At 35.1% G+C, this 23166-nt stretch overlaps 1 protein-coding gene across 1 annotated transcript in view; it reads right to left on the bottom strand.

Annotated features, from left to right (window-relative positions):
• LOC107039638 (forkhead box protein O) overlaps window positions 1-23166 on the bottom strand; it is a 121695-nt gene that overhangs the window by 8474 nt on the left and 90055 nt on the right. The window lies entirely within an intron of this gene.

Here is a 23166-nt window from a genome sequence, read left to right as displayed (position 1 = left end):
GTCCTAATGACACAATATACTATTTTGTCATTCCGGCCGTGAGGCAGCGCTTCACGGACGCTCCGCTCCGCGTCCGTAATGACGAAATATACTATTTTTCTCAGTGTGGGACTTTTTCCGCACCAGTACTAGAATTTTTCTAAAGAATTTTTCTCAGAGTATAATTCAAGCTTTCTCAAATCGAAATATTCGCCACCCTCATTAAAATCTCTCCCAGTAACATCCCCGTACAATTTATGACCATAATGATCCCCAACTACCACTCGAAAAGAAATCCACAATCCCTGTATCACTTCTCCCCTCAAAAATCATTCTAATAAAACCTAGATTGCACCACTATTTCAATCGTCGAATCCGCGCAGCGATTGTGTCAAGTTTCGAGAGGATGGGATTCGTCAGGTTTCCGGGTGCCAGGATGTCTGGTTCCACCGTCGCCGATTTTGTCTCCTCCGTCTCTCTCACATTCTATATCTATAACTACACCGCACACTTTTCCAAGCCCCCGTGCATTCACAAAACGGAAAGGAAGCATAAATTTCGGATTTTCGATCCAACCGTTGCGTTTATAAATTTTCATTCTCCGTTCATGCATTCCCCACCCATCGAAATTTCTGAGTAGTTATCAATGGAAAATCTCTGTATAATGGACACTGAACCATCCCCGATGGTAAAATAAACAGAGATACGTGGAGAATGACCAAAAATTACCTAGGAAATGACATTAATAATTCGAAATTTACTGTATCCCCATGCCAAATTCGATACCCACGTATTCCATTTCTTCACTACCCCTGGCGCTTCAAAAGTGGATGATAAATTTAACAGTGATACGGTGCGACCCAGAAAAATTCTCTATTCAGTATCGGTGGCATAAATTTCCATTTACGTATATACACCACACGTTGGAGTGAGAAACTGCCAGGGGGAGGGGGTTGAGAGGGGGGAGGGGTTGAAAAAAGAGGAGAGAGTTTTTCGATAAAATATCGAAAGCACAACCATACGTCTCTCTGGACTGCAGACACCGGCGCCAACTCCAAATCAAATGTTCTAAAAAACTTATGAATATACAAAAATGAAAAAAATTGGGGAATTGGACTAAAAGCCCATTCTATGGGAGAGCTTTTTATCACTGATTTGTTGGACGGAAAACTAGTCGGCAGTGGAGTGGTAAAATGTGGAAGGCTGAGTGACAATTGGATTCACTCGGGATTTTTACAGCATTTGTGTTCATTTTTGGATACTTCGTGTACGACAAAAATGAGATTTTTATCGAATGGATCGTAATGATATTTCAAATTAATCGTATTCAATGTATTTATCATTATATTTTCAGTTTATGAGCCGCTAATGGAAAAATGTATGAATTTTACAACTTGATATTGCTTATGAAATGGTTCACTATTTTATTTTTTTTTATATTTATGTATTAACCTACAATGGGTTATTTAGAATCAGTTTGCTGAAAATTTTCTTTGATACAATTGATACAATGTTACAATACATAGTTTGATACAAGTGTTTTAAATTCTAATTTGACATTTCTTAAGAAAATGGTGTATAATTTTGAGTGACTCAAGGTCCTTTGCCACCAGGAATGCAGCTATGGTATATGGCCTGGGACACTTATGTTTGATGAGTTTTTCATTCATTATTTATCTTTCTTGACTAGAGTACATTGGGCATTCCCATATACCATAATTGTTCACTATTGTCTATGATTTTTCCAATAGAAAATATAATTCAATAGATTCATCCATTTTAAATTGAAGTTGATTTTTTACATCCAAATTATTCATTCAGAATTTTTACAACATTTGTGTTCATGTTCGTACGATTAGAGAATACGTCATATACAATCAAAATAAGGTTTTTATCGAGTGATTCTTCTTACTATTTAACAATAATCGTATTCAATATGAGTATTTATCGTTATATTTTTGGTTTATGAGTCGCTAATGAAAGAATGTATCAAAAAATGTATGAATTTTACAACTTAATATTTCTTGCGAAGTTCTTCTCGATTGTCTATGATTTTTCTAATGGAAAATACAATTTAATAGGCTCAGGATTCAATGGGTTTTATCAAATAAGTCGAATAAACACTTTCAAAAGTGAAATTCAAACAATTTTTTTGTTTAACTATCTACAATTTTGTTTGAAAATACCTCGAGTTCAATATTCGCGTTATTATTCAATTTTTCAGTTATCTAATTATTTAAGAATATCCAAGTACTTGGCTATTTCGTCTCCAGTGAAATGCTTTTCCGGACACTTTACAATGATTTTATTATTTAAATTTTGCAGCCCTGAATTTGAATCTCGATACTGAACCGTTAGAAAACATTTTAAAAATCTGAAAAAAAAAATTTAAGTTTGATGAAATAATTTAAAAATTGCAATTTTTGAAAATTACGAGCATTTTCTATAAACAATTTATAAACAATAAATTGTCCGCAACAAATTTATTCATATTCTGCATTTTACTAGAAATTTATTTCATGCCTAAAAAATTAAGTTTCCGAAAGTTTACACAACTTCAATTATTAATTTACAAACAACGCATGTTGAAAAAAATATAATTCTGTGTAAAATTTAATTTCAATGACGCTGAATATTCATGAGATTTTTCAAATTTTTCTCATGCAATTCAATTGACAAATTTGATGATTAAAAATGGTTGAATCTATAGTGTGGTCTATACCGAACTGTAAAATATATACTTGGATATCCTTAAGAACAGAATTGAGTATCAGGTTAAAGTAGTATAAACATAAGCTGAATTTTGAAGATTAAAATCTGAAATAAATTCCAAACGAGAGTTAATGTGAATGGAAAAATTCTGGTTGAGTTTGTGCTCAATGGGCAGTCTAGTATTATTAATAATAATTAATCTATAAGTTTAAAAATAACATAGTCTCATGAGAAAATTAACTCTTCAAGGTTAGAAAGAAGATTAAAATCTAGAAAAAACCTCTAAAAATCATTAAAAAATCATTCAAATAAGAAAAATCAATAAAAAAGTTAATAAAAATGTCACACACAACGACTTAACTGAAGTTTATTCACACTACTTTAACTGAATGAGCGTTCGGTATGCCTGAACGACTGCTAGAAATTCTCAATTGTTGAAATTTGTTCAATACTCAGCACTCGAATTTCAAAGATTCATGGAATTTCTCATAAATAAAACCGATCAACCGTTATTTTTCAACTTTCCACATAAACCCCACATTGATAGTTTGAGGATAAAATGTCCATTGACATATTCTCCTCAAAAAATTCATGAATGACATGATTTCCCGTCCAACAACACTTATTTCCAATTACATTAATTTTTTACAGTAAATATTGCAACAAAAAATGAAAATATTCCCTGAATTTTCGCTATAAATTCCAACTAAATTTCCGCGCGCTCGAGCCAATTATTTCAAGTCGAGTGAGCACATGGAGGAATCCAGCGGTGATGCTTGAACAGATATCGGAGGTTAATGTCGTGACAAAGCCGGAAGTGGATAACGAGTCTGTCAAGTGTGTATCAGAGTGTGATGCCATGAAATTATAAAATCGTCCAATTTCCCCCGACGATTTGGCGCATACACTCGATCCGGTCTATTCACTCGCTTGTTGCATTTTATCATCCATTCATTCTTTGAGGAATATGGGGTAAGGCGAGGGGGAGGGATGTTGGCAGTGAAAACGCTGGCCAAAAAATAACGCTGAGGACACTTATGGTACTGTAGAGCGTTGGAAAATCGGGGCGATACAGTGGCCAGCATATGGGGTAGTCTGACACAGGCCAGTTTCTAAGTCGGGACGGCTCGACACGAGGGAGAAAACACGTTCTGGGAGGTGAAGCAACAAGTGCTGCTGGTAGCATATAGTCTTCTGTAGAGCTCAGAAAAGTTGGGAGGATAATCTTGTTTTGTGTGGCAAGGATTAGTGGCCTAATCGCGAATGAAAAAAATCGATAGAAAAACATAGCACATTCTTTAAGGATGTTTAGCCAAAACCCACATTATTCACCATAATTTTTATATCGCCTCATATGCCAGGTTCATATTTGAGCCACACGTTAGTAATAATCTTAAGGATGTTCGACACCCTTTTAGCCAAAATTGACGTTGTTTTCATTTTTCTGGCAAATTATCGATGGGAGTGACGTGAAAAAATATAACGATTTTGTGGTTTGTCATTCTTTAATGGCTCACGAAGTTGCGTAGTGGTGCGATAATTTTCATGCGTTTTTTCTACAGTTTTGTGATTCTTTTTAAAAGTTTAGAGAAAACGCAGGAAAATGTTCGCACCACCTTAAAATTTCGTCAGTCATTAAATAATGACAAAACGCAAAAACGTTATATTTTTTCACGTCAATTCCATCATAAGTTTGCCAGAAAAATTAAAAAAACGTGAATTTTGGCAGAAAGGGTGTAGAACATCCTTAATCCTTCCGTCGGGGCATTCTAGTGAGAAATGAATTTCTGAAAAGCACTTCTTGTAACATTACGCTTGGGGAAGAAACGTGACCGTGTGAACTTTGATCGAGAAACTGCATGGGTTAGGCACTCAAGATATTGAAAAAAAACCGCAAGCCATTTACTTTAGACTATGGAGAATCTATCGCCGGCGAGAACAAGTAGGGGAGCGGGCCATTCAGGCGTGATAGCTTCGATTGATTTTCGAATTCCTCTAAAAAAAATTTGACCGCCATTACGAGTTGAGCAACGCGACAACACCGCACAAGAGCTGATCGAGGTCGGTAAAGTCGGTGACGATAATTCAGTGCTGGAAGCATACGGACACGTATAACATACATAAACATTCATCTCACTGTTACAACCCCACTACTAGCGGAAGCGTGCGATGTTGCGCGATCAAAATTCGACTGTTACCACCGCAGTCCCAAGTCCTCCATTATTTATAAACATTTTTCTAAATTGTTGTTTTTGAGATTGGAAAAGTACGCCATAACACTTCTAACTTGATGAGAAAAATAATTTGTAACATGAATCAATGATTTAGTTAATTTTATTTTTATTTTCAACTCAGTTGTCCACTTGATAGGTTAAACGTCCTTAAGGAATTCTATTGAATTTCTCTACTGGAAAACCATGAGAATTTTATAGGAGTTTCATATAGGGATTTTATTAAAAATCTCTTGCAATTTCATTTTGTAATTTTGTTGATAAATGTTTGATAGAAAAAAGTCAACAATTTTTATTTTCTCACGGAAATTCCGAGTACAATTTTGCATGATTTTTCCGTTGTTTTTTCATTCGTTTCTCATAATAAAGTCCAAGAAAAAAATTAACATTCTTGTTCAAAAGTTATGATAGAAACGCTGAGAGAAAAAATTAGCTGCGTCGAAAAACTACGCGTTTCACGTGAGAATATTTCATGGAATGGAACAGATTTGCTTGAGGGAAATTAATCAACTTGATAGAAAAAAATTTAATATCTTTCATAAAAATTAAATTTTTGTCGTGACCATCAGAAATATTCATAGAAGAATTCGACCTGTTGGCAGGAAAAAATATAATCTATGTAATGTAATAATCATTTCAGTAGTGAAGCGGTAAATCGAGTTAAGTCGATTTTCACTATTAGCCAGTTTTTGCTGAATATCTCGGAATCTAAGAGAGATAGCAAAATTTTTTTCACGACTTTTTTTATAACGCTCTATTGGCTTTACAAAAAAGGTCATGACAAAAATCTTTCTATCTCTTTTAGATTCCGAGATATTCGTCAAAAACTAGCCAATAGTAAAAATCGACTTAACCCGGTTTACCGCTTCGCTACTGATTTGTTCCATGGAAATTATAAGTGTTTATTGGACAAAGATATGCACTACTATAAAACATTCACTTGATAAAACCGGAGCCTCATATAATTCTCCGTAGAACGAATGTATTTACCCGAACGACATATTAATGTCTCACAAGAACAATTACTACTACCAAAATTATCATGTTTTGGTGGAAACTTTCTTCTGTCAACAAGTAAATTGATTCAATATGACAAAAAATCCCTCCAGGGGAACATCTAATTATTCGACAGAACGAATTTTTCCATTCAGGGCATAACGCCAATAGAATGAGTTATATGGAAAAATCAACATCTGCCTTCTTTTTTCTCTTAAGATGTATATATTTGCCTATTAAATAATAATTCCTGAAAACTGCATAATTTGTAAGGGAATTGACCCAAAAAAAACAAAAGGAATTTCTTTAAAGAATTCTTACAGAATTCCAATAAAAATTCACTAGAGTTTCATTGTGAAAGTGCTAAGATTTTTTATTGAATTTTTTCGTACGTCATGGAGAATTAGAAATTAATTGATCATTAATTTGTATGGCCCTAAAATCTTCTGAATCTCCACTGGCTAATGTTTCTGAAATTCAAATGATACTGCTTTGAAATTTTCAATATTGTGAATTTGAATTGAATTTCAGAGTGAATCTTTCATAGAATTTTTTATTCATCTTCGAAATTTGGTCACATCCCATTCCATTGGATTCCAAATGGATTGAAAATTGAGAAGAATATAGCAATTGCTTGAATTTACAGTTTTGTCGTCATATAAATCTGAAAATAGTGACTCCCTTGAATAATCCAGCAATTTCATGTGAATTAGTCATTTCCAAAATTGACAAGATTGGTTACTTGAAATTTTATGAATAATTTTTCAACAGCTCGGGCATTTTTTAAACCATTTTCTATCATTCCAACTGATCAGTATCAATGAAGATAATTCGACAGAGGTTATCAGTACTCATTCTATATTGAAGCAATAAATACGCCCTGAGGACGCATTTAGTGCTCGCTATGCACTTTTAATGGGAAGTGTTTTATCTTCTCATTCTAGCAAGTCACTAATTCAGGTGACCTCTAAATGGCCGTACGAAGGAATTTTCATTAATTGAGATTGATTGTAAGTTACATAACAATTTTACACGTTGTAATTTTAAGAGGAGACTACTATGAGTTTTCTCATACATTGAAGATCGATTATGTCTCTCTAAATATGAGTAATTAGTAAAAAAAAATTGATCGTTTGTTGTTCGTTTGTCCCGCAGATGTTTAACATGTTAAAAATAGTCCAGGGTCTGCGATTTTGGAGGTACAAAGGTTTTTTCTTCAAAATTTTTGAAAAAATGCGTGCAATACCAATTACGAGTTAGTTCTTTGAAATTCGACTTCTACGCCGCTAATTTCGATATTTTTTAATAAAAAACTGCACCATTCATGTAAAATAATCGAATTAATGTTCCTGAAAGAATGGAGAATGTATTTTTAATATTTTAAGGATAATTATTTTGCGTATTTTGCGCTTCGCGCCCGTCACTAGATTATGTTATATTATACTAATTTATTTTATTGTTTTCTTTCCAATTTTTCTTTCCGTTTAGATTAAATTAAATTTATTAGATTTTGCTCATCCAAAATACCAAACTTTGTTATCACAAGACCTGAAATCCTACCAAGTTTGAAGTTTCTATCTCGATTATTTTTCAAGTTATCATGTTTACAAGCAATTTCAGCGAAAAAATGAAAAAACGAGAATAAAACCACATTGCTTGGGGTGTAAAGGTCTTTTTTCGATTCATTTTGATAGGTATCATCACGACGAGTATTTTGAAAAAAAAAATCGAATCGGTCGAATGGTTCGGGAGATATCGGCAAAAAACGATTTTTGAGCAATTGCTGTATCTCAGGAACCGCTCAACCGATCGAGCTGAAATTGAACCTAGTTTTGAGTATCAATAGTACCAGATACCAGCCAAAATTTCAAGTTCTTTGCGCTAACCGTTCTCGAGTTATGGGGGCAATTGAGGACATACGCACACACATGACCACAGGCATATATACATACATACAGACATTTTTTAAAAACATCATTTCTTCACGTTTCATGACAAATCGAAAAAAATTACAATTACATAGCTTCCATTCGGAAGCAAAAATCAAAAAGTACTTAAAGAGTAAAATTTCCTAGATTTTCATGTATTTATCACCAAGGAATTCTGAAACAACCGCAGTATAGCATAATTTTTCTGCTTTTTGAGTCAATTGAACCCTCAGTTTTTGAAATGGAATGCGTGACCCGGATATGATGCTCCCATTCAGGACCAATGAATAATAAAACGGGGAAATAATCGGAATGACAATTTAATTTTTCATGATGTCATCAACCCCACGACCTTCAGTTCCTGAAATAAATATGAACTTTGGCGATCAATCCTTAAAACTAGCCCACCCCCATCAATGACAGTGAATGTTCCAGGGGCGCATAAATCTATCTCCCTCTCCAATCTTCCAGTTGAATAGTTAATATTAATTGATCGATTAATGGTAGTAATTTTCCGTCATCGCCGTAACTCTGCACCCGTCAGTTCGAGGAAACCTCGAGTATTACTCGGCTATCCACTCTAGGGGAGGTCCCGCCGCAGTTGAGGCTGTTTATCTACTACACTCCATTCTAGCTCTCGGAAATTGAAATTCGAGATGCAAAAAATTACCGTCATTTTTGGGATCACGTTATATTACCAAAAATCACGGTCATATGACGCACAAGTTTTCTAACTACAAATAATTTATCACAAATAATTGGTCAGCTAATTTTTTTCAAACCATAAAATAGAGATGTATACACGGAGAGAAATATTCAATAAAAATTACCAGAAAAAAGACGTAAAAATTATGTTTCGAAACGTCATCTGGGAGCGAAGTAAAATTCAATAAAAAGTGTCAATCGTCACGTAAATTCTACGATCTGTTCCGTAAAAATTACTCATCCGTCCGACGCCTCACGGCTAGCCATGAGTCACTGTGAGGGGGAGATTTTAACAACACGTTCCGTAATTTTTCCAGAACTTTTCGTAAAAATTCTTAAACATCCAAGAATTTTCATGTTCTGAGACATAATAAGTCTTGAAGTTTCTGTTAGATTTTACAACTTCCCGAAAAATTACGTGACTTTTTCGTATTTTTTCGGTGACAGAGCCGAAAATTTACTGAACGTTTCAGATTTATTTTCTTATATTCCTATAGAAATTCACTGAAAACGATTCTCGCTTGCGGATTACGTGAAAAGTTCCGTAATTTTTCTTGAATATTTCTCTCCGTGTACAGTTCAGTCTCCGTACAAGATACTAGGCCTGAATCCGTGCCAGGTGATACCCCCACACTGATAGACTGATTCATTTATTGCAAACGAAATTCGTTAACTATTAACGAATGACAGAGTTGAATATGACAATGAATATTCGTTAGTAGTTAACGAATGGTTCACTTGAAAGGTGAAAATCGAGTCACACAAGGCCCCTCAAATGTGCATTTGTTAACTATTAACGAATGAACATTTGGTGAGACCTGATAGACCCTCGGCGTCAACCAAATCCATTCGTTAACAATAACTAATCCTTTCTATCAGTGCACTTTCTGGCTTGAATGTTTTTCGTTTCGCATTCTCCGTACAAGATACTCGACGAAGGGGCTAGAAAGGAGTGGGAATGGAGTTGAGATATTACAGAAATTTCTGGAAATATATGCATCTATGATCTAGAACTCAATTGCGCATCAATTGAATTTCAAAATGAATGGCCACTCGTTACAGTTAATAAAAAAAATTAAACGCATCAGTCAAAAAAGTTGGTAAAATATCTATTTTTTTACACGTATTGCACCATGTGTTTTACGTCCACTTTTTGGATGGATAGATAGACAAAACAAAACAAAATTCCACCCAATTTTTATGAAAACCAAAATTCCAATGAAAGTCTCAATTTTACCTCGCAGGCCCCTATTAACAAACTAACTTATTCCGAATTTCTAAATTGTTATTTTGAAAAGGAACAATACCTTCTAATCAAGCATTCCTGTTTCACATCAGGAATCGTACTCAAATGATCATAAAAATGGAAATCGTCTAGTATCTTGTACGAAGAATATCAAATCAATATATTTTCCCCTCAGAGCGCAAGTAAAGTGGGGGATACGTAATGCTCGGAATTTTATTCCCCTACAGTCCCTGTGGCATCTTGTACGAAGATTGGACTGTACTGACGGTCATCGATAATTTCCAAGTTGTGACGATCGTAAATAAAAACATCAGGATACCCAGGTGGCGTTGTTAACCTCCGAATGGAAGCTTTGTAATCGTTCAAATTTAACTTTTCAATTTTTTGTGTGGCTTTGAGAGATCAATCTAATTCCATAATTTTTTTCATGAATATAGACTTTAATTAGCTCTATTCATTGACACCAATTAAAATTCAATTTTCCATACAGATTCTAAAGAAATGATATTTTCCAAAAATCGATTTTTAACGATCACTCAAAAAATTGTCATCAAAATGGAATTAGTCATGACTCAAAAAATTGATAACAATACTCTCTTGATTCTATCAGAATATGATGGGGATCGCACAAGTCGTTGGTCAATCACAGTACATTGTTTATGCAATCTGAAAGGGAAAATAGTTTTTTTCATTACTGAAAAAATTATCAGTAATAGCAATTAAAGCCGGGCTTGAAAAGTATATATCAATCCCCTCTTAAACTCTGGCTAAATCCTGAAGAAACCCTGATTAAATCCCGGCTATGTAGTGATTAAACCCGGATTAAAACCTAACTGAAAACTAATTCGACTTGTGAGAGGGTCTGAATGTAGAATTGTTTGACAGAACAATTGATGATAGTACTATGACCGTACAAAATAGAAGAACAGAATAGTGAAATCAGAATTTATTTAAAATTCGAGTAGTGCATCCCCTTACGCCTTCTTCTCTTCACTATTTCCAGAGAACCTCAAGCCTCTCCAGTTGATTGACACAAAGCTCAACCCTGCATTCACATAACTCGGCCTCACCACACACTCTCAGTCCCATCCTCCCATTCTGTTCACATTATTCCCGGTCAAAATGAAACAAGGACGACAGAAAAAGAAGCCGTTGGCGAGAAAATTATATGAAGAAGGTGGAAGAGACGGAGGATGAGGAAAAAAGTTGGAGATCCTCTGGAAGGAAGAAACGTTGTCGTCTACTTGAAGTCGACCCGCGTGTCAAATCAAATTTGCCTCATTTGCCCCTTGAGGCGACGACTTTTACTCAGTCGAGAGAGGAATCTATTAGAATAATTTTTATGAATCCAATTTTAAATTCTTCCAAACAAAGTTACTTCACTGTCACCCTCTGACAGGGGGCACCTTATTAAGTCGCCTCTATCATTGGTTGACGGTTTTTTTTTCTCCAAGGGATTCTATTTGGTGAGAACTAGCCTGTCAGTTTCAACGATGCGAGGGATGCAGGAGAATTCTCATCGGTATGAAATTGATTTTTTAAGTAATTTACGCTTATCTGCGGATCTAAAGTGGATGGTTGCAGTCTGAGGGAGCTAAAGTTATCAGGCAAAATTTTGATGGGGACATTTATGAAGAATTTCAAAAGGTTCAGAGAAAATTTTTTATTTCATTTATTTTGGCTTCCGAACGGCAGCTTTCTAATCGCTGAAATTTAAGTTTTCAGTTTTTTGTGTTAGGGTAACAAGTGTTCTTTGAGAAGTACGTCTTTACTTCTACCAAGAAATTCATGGCTTCAAAATGACCAAGTATGCACAACATCTCACACTAATTAAAAAAATCTGACGCAAAGAAATTTTATACTTGTCTGAAAGGTGAGGGCAATTGGTTCATATCAAAACAACAAGCTCTTGAATCAATTAACGTGGTTTTTGCATTAAAATATTTTAGAATTTAGGCTAAAAAATTGTTAAATGAAGTAATTCAATTTTACTTGCTTTGAGAAAGCGCTTTTTTGTCATCAAGAAATTGTCTTCGTTTTTAGGATAAGTACAAAATGACTTGACGAATGTTTTTTTTCTCAGTACAAGATATTTTACTCTTGAAAATTTTCAAGCCACAAGTTTCTTGATATAAGTAAAGAACGTCTTTCTCAAAAACCTGTGTTTTTCTCAGTGTATGTATGTATGTATGTTTGATTGTGGTCTTTTTGCAACATTTTTTTCAAAATTATCTTATAAGGGATCAATTGAATTTCATGTATTTTTCCATGAATAAAGGCTGTAATAAACTCTACTCATTGACACCAATTAAAATTCAAATTTTCGCACAGATTCGAACAATTGATATTTTTTCAAAAATTGATTTCCCAATGATCACTCAAAAAATGGAATTAGTCATGGCCAAAAAATCCGTGAGAACTGTAAATTGCAGTTCAATTCTTCCGGAAAAATCAATGGAAAATCATGAAAATTGAGAGAAATCTCTCCTTGCATTCCAGATTCCTCTGAATTGTCAGAGAATTCCTTAAAAATTCCCGGAATTCCGAGAATTTGAAAGGAATTCTTGAAATTTTCTATGTAAATATCGCAACAGAATAAGTTCTGTTTTCTATAAACCACCCATTACAAAATCGCACAACAAAACTGCATGATTTTAATAGAGAATTGGAAAAAACCAGATAAAATGGATTCTATTATAAAGAAAATCAAAATTTATTTTATTAAATACTTTTGAAAATCCACACTTGAAAATTTTCCACTGAAAATTCAAAGAATTTTGTCATTCAAAATTCATAATTTCATGGAAAAATCTGTGACAACTGTAAATTTCAGTGGAATTATTTTAGAAAAATTAATCAAAAATCATGAAAATTAAGAGAAATCTATCCTTGAATTCCAGATGGCTCTGAAGTTTCAAAAAATTCTTCCCAAATTCCTGGAATTCCGAGAATTGGAAAAGAATTCCCTGAAAAATCGCGGGAATTTGACAGAGTGAATTTTTCCATCCAAATTTCAGCCAATAGAATTCCACCATTCGACGTCACGTGGTATAACCTACAGGGTTTTCAACCGAATATTTATTTACACCTGAAAAATCATGTAAATTGTGAAATTTCCGTCTTCCGGCCGCTAAAAAATTGGAGCTTTACATAAATTTCCAAATAAACTTGAAATTCTATACACTTTTTTCCCTTAAATCGAGTTCAACCTTTTTCCGGAAAAATCAGCCAAATTTTATCAACAGTGCATTATAATTCTCTTGAAAATTTATACCCAACTTCTGATAACTTCAACAGAATCTAAACGGAGCTCCAATAGACCGCCAGTAGAATTGTCTAGCAAACGCTAGAATTTCTAATTGATTTTTTTGCACCTTCCTTGTTTCACATTCACAACTCAACTCCAAGTTCACGGAAAAAATAGAAATTTTCCAATCCACAAGTTGTCAATCTAACGAAACGAAGGCTCCGGGCAAAATTCTGAGGATTAGTTTCGTACACTGAGAAAAAAAATCTCCCAAAAATTAGTGTGCTGTCCCCTAACGCCGGGACATAACATGGGGTCGTCGAAAAATTCATAAGTGGCACCCTAATTTTTGGTGGGACCCCGGCCACTTTTTCGGGGGATTCCCGTAAAAATTAGTGTGCCACATGCGAATTCTCCGATGACTCCATGTTATGTCCCAGCGTTGGTGAACAGCACACTAATTTTTGGAAGGATTCTCACAAAATTACGATGTATTTTTTTCTCCGTGTAGAACCCCCATGACGTCCAACATTCGGTCAAAGTGAAGAAAATATTCCCCCTTTATCACTTATTCATTTCCCGTGATGGACGCGCTTGACACGAACAATGTCCCAGTCGATTGATTTTTCTCCACGTCACTAGAGTTACAATGTGTTGCCTAGTGACTGGTAGAAGGGAGAATGACAAAAACGTGGAAGAAATCGTTGAGAGAAGTCTTGAGGTGCTGTATTCCTACCGGATGCTGATTGGTCAATATTTTCCAGGTCTCCGGTGATAAACCTATACTGTTAGAATTTTTTTGAAATTTCATGGATGATAATATAGTAAATCTCGTGAGAGTGACATTGAATCGGATTTAGGAAAAAATTAGTTAAGAAATTTCAAGTTTTAAGTAGAATTCACGGAAATTCATGAGGTTACAGTGGGAGTGAGGTGGAAATCTCACAACTTGATTGAACGTTCAGTGGAATATGAATATTTAGAACGAAAATTACATCAATAATCATCAATTTTTCCCTGAATTTTCCCGATTTTTCTGAATTTTTACTGAATAAATGAACACGGAAAAAATATACTTGAACTAGGAGACTATATGACCTCCATGATCCTTATTAACTTCCCGACCCGAAGGGAGGAAGTTATTGTAATGACCCCGAAAATCGAATGTGGAAATTTAAGCATTTCTCCACGTTTCATGACCTTTGGAACCACTTCTGACCCTTTTCAGGTACCTGTCTGTATGTGTGGATGTGTGTATGTGTGTGCGTACGTCTGTGACAAAAATTTTGTGCCACGATTCCTCCTGAACAAACGATGCGATTTGACTTTTTTTTTTTTAATCGCTGTATTTTCATGTGACTTGAACCTGATTAGATTATGGAGACGATCGTCTCAGCGTTTCTCCAGTTTTTTCCAAAAAACATTTGGAAAAAAGTCGAAAATTAGCGTTTTTTTGTAAACGAGACCATTTCTCCGTGCACAACGATGCGATTTCAAGTTTTTTTTGTTAGAAACGATGAATCTTGATATAACGCACAAATCATGGAATACTGGAAGACATTTAATCAGCAGTTCACTAGCTTTTTTCGAAATCGATATACATTCAAGAAACAATTTTACTTTTCTGATAAATTACATCTTTTCTCGATGCGGAATACGGCGATGTGTGTGCATGGGAGTGTGTGTGAGTGCGAGCACGCGCACGGATTTTCTTGTCTTCTATGGGTATTTCCTCGGAGAAATGTGAGAAAAAGATTGAATAAATACATAATAAAAAAATTAATGAAAGAAAAAACAAATGGTCGGGAAGTTATTGGTGCGACCCGTAATGGGTCACATCCAATTCCACCAACCCCTACCGGTCATACCCTAAAGAGGGAGCGCGCGAAGCGCGCGACCGGGCCTGATTTTTCTGAACCTTGTGACCCTTAGGTTCTGATCCCTATGATCCTTATATGGACCCCTGTGACCCTCAATCTGATCCTTGTGGCCCTTATTTAGAACCTTGATTTGATCCTTGTTACCCGTATTTCGACCCTTAATCTGACCCTTGTGACCCTTAATCCGACCCATATGACATTTGATCTAACTCTTGTGACCCTTGTTTAGACCATTATTCTGACCCTCACGACTCTTATTTTAATCCTTGTGACCTTTAATTTTGAAGTCTTAATTTCAAGTACCAAATTTTCATCACCAGAAGTCGATTTAAATTTTTTAAATATAGAGGGATTGAGTATATTTTATACCAGAATCAAGTATGCATAAACCTGATTCTAGAATAAAATATTCTTGATTCAAGTATAGGATGAACCAACCAGTGTTCGAACCAGACCAGTAATCGAACTAATTGGTACTTTTTCTATAAAATAAATTAGTAGAAGGTAGAGATTCCTCACATTATACATGAAAAATAAAATTATGACATTTCCAAATGATATTGTGATGATTGAAAATGTCCAAGTTACATTATTACCAGCGGAAAAAACAGTTTTCGATGACATGCCGCCAATAGCATATTCCCATTACAGAATACGCAGTTCGATTACTGGGTTTTCACACATTCTCAGCTATTTGTATTCATATCATTAATTGTATCGTCAATTAATATCCATAATATGTTTTTCTATTACCTATGGAGACGTACAGGGGAGTTATAATTATTTTTAAATCAATTTTCGACTTGGTTATATTTTTAAATCTACGTCAAAAATAACTGTGACGTTATTCGTTCGAACACTGGACGATTCACCCTATTATTCTTGATTGGAGTATAAAATAAACTTGATTCAAATATATTTTATACTCAGACGGTCATCATACCGCAGATAACAATGAGAGGAAAAGAAAGAAGGGGAGGCAGGCTAGAGGTTGGCTTTCAAATCAAGAATTAGTTCGATAAAACCAATGAAATAGAAAAAAATAAAAATAAAATATATTTTATACTCGAATGGGGGATAGGTGTTTCAATTCGAGGATGATTATTTCGTATCAGCTCGAGTTGTACCAAGCGCTCTCAAGTGTAATATAAGGGTCAGATACTGAGTGTGAGAATATGAGGGTCAAAAAGTGGAGGTTAAAAGATGAGGGTCGGAATATTAGAGTCAAAAACGGAGGGCCGGAATGTTAAGGTGAAGGAATGTGGGTCAGAATGTTAGGGTTAAAACAAGGGGGTCAGAATATTAGGATCAATAAATTAGGGTCAGAATATAAAAAAAAGTGGATGTCAGGCAATGAGGGTCACATAAGGACTAAAAACTATAATCAAGCATAATATATAACTTATATTTAGACCATCATTGCCTGACACCCCCTTTTTTTACTTTTATATTCTGACCCTCATTTTTTAACCTCCACTTTTTGACCCTTATATTCTGACACTTAGTGCCTGACCCTTATATTACACTTAGGAGAGCTTGTTACAGCCCGGCCTGATATAAAAGAATCATCTTCGAACTGCAGTATTCATCCCCCAATTGAGTATAAAATTTACTTGATTCAAGTATACTTTGAAACTGAACTGAAACTTTCAACTGAAAAATCAAGTATTTTATTGATTTCCAGACCATTTGAACAGAAAACCAATGGAATATTTGATTTTTCAATGACAAGATTGCCCGTAATTTCAGTGGAACTTGAAGACGATGCAAATTTCCGGCATTTGGCACGGAAAATTCAGGCGAAAATTTTTAACAGGGTACACCACAACTCTTTTGATACCAGAAGTTCCATGCACAGCTAGAGTTATTGGATACAAATCACATATCAGACACTAGGAAGGACGAACAGCCGGTCATAAACAAGCCTATGCAATATGTCTGGCTACACTTGATATTTATTCACTGGAATTGTCAAATAGAGATATGAAATTTAGGGAGAGTTGGAATTTTTTTTTCAAAGATGACCTGTCATAAATATTTGCACAGTGGGCTATATGGGCTATATGCACACCCCAATGACAATTCGGCCACTACTTCTCGGAGGAAAAATATGAGAGGATATTTTTATGAACGTGGAAAACCGCGGCTAGATGCGTGTTTCTATATTGAGCCCTCCGGGCATATTCACGTGTGTTTTTGGCGGATGATGCATGCGTATGGTGCAGCCTGAACCCCCCTGGGAGTGAACTGTTGCTGTTTCTTCATAAGTTTCTTGCTCATGGTGACAACAACAAGGACGTGCGTATTACATGAATGATACACATTCATAGAAATGACAGAGGCCTTCAGGTGGGGAAGAAGAAAATTGAGCATGATTACTTGATATTTTTCGTTTATGTCAACATTGAGGAGAAAACGGATTTTTAAATGCGGATTTTTATTCAAGGTGTTTCGTCTGTAGATCACGGGAGAGGGGTGAAACGGAAGGGGAGTCTTATTGTTCTCGAGCCCTGATTCAGTCGCTAAGCACAAGATTTTCCAATTATCAAGTAATTATTTAAGTGTGCATTTCAACATTTTTTGAATATTGATTTTATTCATCAGATTGATTTTTTTCTCATCACCTACGGATTTCAAATAATTTTTATTGGATGTTTTTCTAATTATTGAAATAATATTGAAATGCGTCTCGAGTTGGTAAACCTGCCCAGTGTTTTCTCTCTCTCAGTTCCATGGTCCAACCCATACCTTTCCCATGATGTTCACTGACATTCGAATCACGCGCCTACGCGTGAGGACGTAATTACCCCGCAACTCATAGAACTTTTTTCGAATCATTTGTTCAAATAACTTTCTTATGAAATTTGAAAAAAATCTGAAACTTATACGTGTTCTCAAGAAATATTTGATTTATCACCCACTAGTTTTTCCTCCATAGTTCATTATTTTTTTGGGTGCCATGGAAATTTCCCTAATTGAGAGTGGAGGGGTTACATAAATATCTAAATTTCATTATTTGTTTCTTGAGATGGAGATCTGAAAAAATGTGCAAAAATTCTCAATGATGCAGCAGACTCACAGATTTCTCCCATGAATTTTCCAATTTTTCTCATTATTTTGACTTTTCAACCGAAACACCTTAAATACGCATATATTTTATATAGTTAATAAACTACTCATTTTCTGTCCCAGGTACTACTTTTTCGAGTCCATAATCAATTTATTGATGTTCTGAATGTTCTGAGGAAATCCGAAGTTCCCAAAATTTCCAATAATTAAATCATTCATACGTAGGAAAGAATTGTTTAAAGAAAGTTTTTTAAAAAACTCAGAAGTTACGAACGATAATTTCGATAATCCTGATTATGCACGAATTTTCCCAGTTCTTTCCGACAATTCATTTTTTTTATGTATTAAAAATTACTACTGGACAATTCAAAACTGTAGATGACACTTACATAGCCTTGACCAATTGATGTTATCTGTCATAAAAATGTTAGTTCCACGATTTCCAATTTCATTTATATAAAATTTTATCATCACGTATCACGATTTGACTCTTGAATCGGCCTTGGCTGTGAGTTCGTGAGTAAAAATAGATAGATAAACTCAATGAAAATTCTATCTCCCTTTAATTCTTCGATATTCTTCAAAAAGCTGGCCTTGAAATCAAGGTGACATATCTCGTTTTATGACTTCACGGCTCATTTAAAAATCATATTCCCAATTAAGAGTCTTTTCCTTTTCTTTTCACTAAAGAGAAGAAAATATGAATGTTCTGTAGTTGGTTGAGAGTTGATCAAATAAATGGGTTTGTTTGAATACCTCGCACTTAAAGTAGCTCTACCCCTACGGCTGGAGTCATTGAGTCTATTTCACAAAAAATACATTCTAAAAATCAGTATTCCTAGCTCTAAATTATTAAAATAAATCATAGAGGTCATGAGCATAAGTATTATCTTATATCAATTTTTTTAAAATAAAGTGCACATAAGCAGTTTTTCAATTGACTAGCTTGCAAATAACTGGCAACGCCGTACGATCATATGGGAAGTTGGAGACGAGCGGAGCGGGCGCCATCACATGGTCACTGTTGTCATGTCTATTCCTGTTGCCAGTATTATTAATAATAAAAAAAACTAAACGATAAATCGTTATCCAACAGGTGCCAATATTTTTTATTATTTTTTTCTCGTTTTTAGGAAAAAAAATTAGATTTTAATCTTTGTTTTAACCGGAGTTGTGGTAAATTCAGCGTTTTTCACATAAGACCCTGTGTTAAATAATAGATTTTCAACATTTCCTTTTAGAACAACTTGAACGACAATTAAATGAGGAAAAAAATTACGATTCCGAATCACACCGCGTTTTTAGGAGATTTGTTGTAGTCTTTAAAAATCTTTGAATTGAAATATAACCCCAAAAGGGTAGAGCTACTTTAAGCGGTCATTCGAACGCGAGATATACTTTTATTAAGCTTTTATTTACATCAGATGAATCCCTTTCTCAGTATGAATAAATATCTGGTTGCTTTAGTCCAAATAAAAGGTTTATTGGTTAGAGATGGAATGATTGTTGTGATAAGTAAGAGAACTCGTTAGGAGAATTTTTAGACATAGAATAGAAAATATTTGAATCCGATAAATTATTTATCATCTATTGATTTCATGTGATGAATAACATTTTCACTGAGAGAAATATAAAAGTTTATCGATTTAAAAAAAAAAAGAAATATTGTTGAAATGTATAGAAAATTGAAAATAATGAACATTACTTTAATCAATCGCCTCATTTCTCTAGGTGGATTGAATGATTCGCAACGAAAATTCTTCGAACTTAAACACCCATCGAAAATAATTGTCCCCAATCGCTCAACGCCATTATTAATTATTCATAATGACATTTTTAATCCCCCATTCAGAGTTTATTATTAAAAAAAAATCTTGTGCGACGCAGCTTAAGGTGTTTCGTGTAAGAAGTCGAAATGGCGAAAACAGATTGGAAAATTCATGGGTGAAACGTCTGAGTATGCTGCATCATTGATAACTCTTGCACTTTTTTTTCGGCTCTCAGTCTGAAGAAGAAAAATAATGAAATTTGGATGTTTTTGTAACCCCTCCAGCTATAACCTCAGAGGTTATCGCACTCTCAATTAGAGAAATTTCCATGGCACCCAAAAAAATAATGAACTATTGAGGAAAAACTAGGGGTGATCAATCAAATCTTTCTTGAGAACACGTATAAGTTTCAGATTTTTTTCAAATTTCATAAGAAAGTTATTTGAACAAATGATTCAGAAAATTATAAGTTTTGCGGTAATTACGCCCTCACGCGCAAGCTCGTGATTTAAATGTCAGTGAGCATCATGGGAAAGGTATGGGTTGAACCATGGAACTGAAAGAGAGAAACCACTCGAAAGGTTTACGAACTCGAGACGCATTTTAGTCTTATTTCAATAATTAGAAAAAGATCCAATAAAAATTATTTGACACCCGTAGGTGATGAGAAAAAAATCAATCAATCTGATAAATAAAATCAACATCCAAAAAATGTTGAAATGCACACTTAAATCCGTTTCACCCCCCCCCCCCCCCNAAATGACAAATTTGAATCTAATGTCTCATTACCAGAATGTCCAATATACAAACGAATATGCATTCTTTTAAAAATATTCAAGGAGCCATTTAATCGGTTTTGACATTTCTTGAATAATTGTCCCTACAGTCGGAATGGGTAAAAAATTTCAAATGAGGAGTTTCATATGATTCAAATGCTTTATTTCTCCGGATTCTTCTAACTCAAACACCCATCGGAAATGATTATCCCCGATCGCTCAACGACATTAACTATTCATAATGCCGCTTTTTAATCCCCCATTCAATGCCCATAATTCATACTCAAGTGAAAAGAATCTCCTCCCCTGTGTAATGTAGTAAAAAGCTCTAAATCCAAGAATTATATATTTTTTTCTCACAAGCTGAAAAAAAAGGTCACGGAAAGAAACCACGTGATGGACGGGATTCCTACGAAGCTAGCAGCCACTTGGGTTGGAAAACTGGGTGCGAGAGTCTGAAAGTCAACGACTATTCGGCCAGACGTTGCCTGGCGCCAGTACTACTACCTTAACTCCGTCGGCGAGCCTTCCCTCTTACATCCCTCCCTCCCCCGCCCCGCACCGACATTTTTGGATTTGGCCTGCTCTCACCACTTTCCAACCCCGTCGATCTCATTCCCCAAAAGCGTCGCAAGAATTATAAAGTTGCTCAAGGAGAGATCTGAAAACTCCCCTCCTTACAGTCGTCTTTTTATTCCAACATGCAGTCCCCCTCACCCCCTAGGAGCAAGCGTTTTCCTCCGTCCTCTCACCTCCGACGACTCCTCTTCTGTTCATTCGTTACATTCTTTTTCAACTTTTTTGCCGAAAAACTTCCCCAAACGCTTCTTGACTGTCTCTTTTTATCCTCATACTTTAGCCCCTCTACGTCGACTTCCGTTTGTCCTTTCCTTTATGATTCTTTATGTCTCTTTTATTAAATTTGAAATTTCAGGTCGTAATTCAAAATTTTGAAATTTTTAACTCTGCGCGAGTTACTGCTGGATGGAGGAGAGGTTGCGATTCAAGTTTTGGACGGTGAATTGTTGCAAAGTGTTTTCGATTACTGGAGATTTTGGTGGGTTGAGGTGATCCTTTCGCGACAAGGATACGTAGTCCATTTGTAAGAGGCGTGGGAAGATGTCCGTAATCACGGTTTTTCCTTTGGTTTCTAGGCTCGAGTCCTTCTTCCTCTTCCATGGACTGCACATTTAATGTACTCAATTGAAAGCTTGTTAAATAAGCTTTAAAATGAGATCTGATTTGCCCCATTCTACCAATTTTTTTAACTTATGAGAGTTTTAGGCGGAAATTCAATTTTTATATTTCACTTGGAAAATTGACTTTAGTTTAATTTTTTGATGCTCCTAATAGACTAGGCAGGGATAGCTACCTATCACACTGAGAGAAAAAATTATTCCTGCCAAGGATTGATATTCTCGTCAGAAGATAATATTTTTTCAGAACGAATTTTTCCAGGACAGTCATTTTCAGAGAGTCCAAGTCTATCCTCAAAAATTACAGTGATGTTGAACAATCTGATTATTATGCTACATATGACCTTGACAAAATGTTCTCCGATATCTTCCGGATTTTACAAATTGGCGATTTTCTCAGGTAAAGAAAATTGGAATAATTCCAAATGTTAATAATTATTATTGGAGTTTCTTCGAGGTCATATGCAGAAGAATATTCTTATAGATCACCATAATTCTCACGATTGGAAATGATTTCGGAGCACCTGGAAATGACTGGCCTGGAGAAATACGTTCCAAAAGAGATATTTTCTTCTACTAAGAGTATGAAAAAGATATCACCAATAACATTTTCTTGGGAGGAATAAATTTTTTTCTCAGTGCATTTTAAAGAATAGTGAAAGCTCTTCAAAATGTGTGTATGATAAATCTGATTTAATTCAATTTTCATCAAGCTATAGCAGATTGTTTCCATTTTTTACGTTATGGTGCATGTACCGTCCTCCTAACGGAAATGAGTCTTTTCCAGCCTCGCACTCTACAAGGAGTCATAAACGGTTAAAATGGGTTCTTCGAGGTGTTTACTCGAATATGTGAAGAGAACAATTTTTTATTAACATTAAACATATTAAAATATGTAATTCAATTGCCATCGGCCAGTGAGCGGTGGAATCTAACATTGAAGGTAATACCGCCAGGCATGCGTCCAATACCGCCCACCTTGTTTTGATGACTTTTTTGAGTAATGCAGGTCAACTATTGTAATTTTTCCTATTTTTATCGTTCGTTTCCATTCTTTGGCTCCATTTTGCTAAAGATTTTACGTGAATAATAATAAATTATCCTGAATTTACCCGATGTTGCAGTGGCTACCGACTACCCCAAAACAATCGAGCTGTCACTTGACTGCCCTCTAGCGGCAGAGTCTAACAGCCCTATAAAAACCGTGGGCGGCATTACCATTTGTAACGGGGGATTTTATCAAGAATTTTCCGGAACTGGATTTTAGCCAATCACAGCGCAGTATTCGAGGTCACGATACTCTTTTGTTATCAATTTTTTTCGGAAATTGTACACTAGCTTCTGGAAATTGCATCTGATAATTGCATAGTAGCTCTTCATTTATTTCTAACCAATTGGATGTTTTGCTGGAAGAAGCCCTTGAATCCAGTCC

This window comes from Diachasma alloeum, unplaced genomic scaffold, assembly GCF_001412515.2.
Source record: "Diachasma alloeum isolate Michigan unplaced genomic scaffold, Dall2.0 Dall_scaffold_00178, whole genome shotgun sequence".
Lineage (NCBI taxonomy): Eukaryota > Metazoa > Arthropoda > Insecta > Hymenoptera > Braconidae > Diachasma > Diachasma alloeum.
The sequence above is the reverse complement of the archived record's forward strand: the minus strand, read 5'-3'. Positions and strand labels throughout refer to the sequence as shown.